Source organism: Lathyrus oleraceus, chromosome 4 (assembly GCF_024323335.1).
Source record: "Lathyrus oleraceus cultivar Zhongwan6 chromosome 4, CAAS_Psat_ZW6_1.0, whole genome shotgun sequence".
Lineage (NCBI taxonomy): Eukaryota > Viridiplantae > Streptophyta > Magnoliopsida > Fabales > Fabaceae > Lathyrus > Lathyrus oleraceus.
Window position 1 is genome coordinate 244,333,053 of NC_066582.1, and position 2,129 is coordinate 244,335,181.

Below are 2,129 nucleotides of genomic sequence, written 5' to 3' on the forward strand. Positions count from 1 at the left end.
GGCACGTATAGTTTGGTTGAGGTTGCAAAACCTGCAACTGGTGGCCGGTTTCTGTTGGCTCACCGGAGAAGACGGTGGTTTCCACCACCGTCCCCACGTGGATGAGTTCTGGCCTTTGGATCTCACTTCTCTGTTTTAATCGTGGCCATGCATTGTGTTTACTATTTTTAATCCAGCGTGTGATGCGTTTGACTGAGGATCACAATGAGCGCGCGCCTCTGATCCCTTGGATTGCCCACGTCAATTAATGAATGATGATCCAAGCGCTGTGGATTTTCCAGATTTTCTTAATTTCTGTTTTATTTTCTTTAATTCCTTTTATTTTCAAAAATTCACAACTCTTTTATTTGAAATTACAAAAATATGAGACCAATTGCAAAAAATTTCTTTTAAAATCTAGTTTCATAATCTAATTTTTAATTATTTTTGTGTTTCCATTTAATATTTTTTTGTGAATTATTTTGTTTTTAATTGTTTTTAATTCATTTTAAATACTTTTAGATATTCAAAAATTCCAAAAAATATTTTCTTAACACATTTGGATCATGATAAGTCTATGAAAAATATTCTCATCAATTTCTTAATTGATTTGTGATTTATTTGAGATTTTAATTCATTTGTGTTATATTTTAATGCTTTTAATTGATTTTAAAATAGTTTCTGTTTTCAAAAAATATTGAGAAAATTTGTCAAACATTGTTTGACCATGTTAGACTTATGATGATTCAATTGGACTTATCCAAGTTGATTTGAATTGAATTTGAAGTTTGACAATGCTTTATTCATTTTATTTTATGTATTATTTTAATTCCAAAAAATGCCAAAAATATGTTTGACCTTTCTTGACTTCTAATATTCATTTCACTTCTGTTTACCATTGATTGATGTTGATTCCATTCACATTTGGTCATTGTGTTTTGATTATGTCATTTGGATTCTCATTTTGTCCATTTCATTTTCTTCTTCATCTTCTTTTTATTTTGACCAATGAGTTAATGATTTGTGGTTAGCCTTGACATATGAGAGGCTTAATCTTCTTTGATCCAAATCAAATTCAACTTGATCAAAGATCAATTGAATTGCTTTGTGTCCAAGATAGGTTGCTTCTTGGTCAAGCAAAGAACCTGAAATCCATACAAGGTCTTTCTTCTTTTCTTTTGGCATGGCAAGTTGGAGGAGCTTGGCTTACTAGTCATGATCTCTAACTTGTGTTTATTTGCCTATAGTTTTATTGACTGACCTCAGATAGGTGTGACTACTACATTAGTCCACTTACGATTGCTTAACATAGCGCTAAATTGCCTTATGGCACACTAACACTAACTACTAATACTAACTTTTAATTCAAGCATTTAATTCTTGCAATTTACTTTAATGCAATTTAATTTCTTGCTCATTTATTCATATTGTCTTTTCCTTTTGCTCATTTGAGCTCATATTTATGTTTATGCTATTTTCCTTTTGCTCACTTGAGCACATTATTGTGTAAATATATTTTTGCCTTGTGCTTGTTTTGTCTTTGTTTGTGTGAATCCAATGCAAAAGGGAGAAAGGACTTAGAATTAGGACCTTACCTATGCTTAATGGAGTTCAAGAGCAACTAGGCCTCATGCCTTTAGAATGCTAATTTTGTTGAAGAGCAACTAGGCCTCATGCCTTTAGAATGCTTAATCTTGAAGTTGACTTGAAATGACCCCTAATCTAAACTCACTCTTGTCCATTCCTCTTATTGCATTGTGAACTTTTTGATTGTTTGTTCTTGTGTGATAGGGATTCCAAACTTGAGATAGTAAGAAGGACCATTATCATGAATAACCAAGCTAAGAGAAAGATAAGCCAATTGAAGATCCTAGGAGCTTGGATGTTTAATTGTTTTGATTGCTTGATGCTTGCTAAGTCCAAAGGAAAGGAGCATCTTGAATCATCTTTATGATCTCAAGAAAGGAACTCCAAGGGTTTTATCTCTTTTCTCATCTTGCATGTTTAGGACTAGCCCTTCTCTTCTTCTCTCCACTCTAACCCAAGCCAAACTCATTTTGTGCAAACATTGGCATTGTTTTCAAAACTAGAACCCTAGGCCATATGCCTTTGATTTTTTCAAACTCTTTTCATTAATACTCATTTTTTGA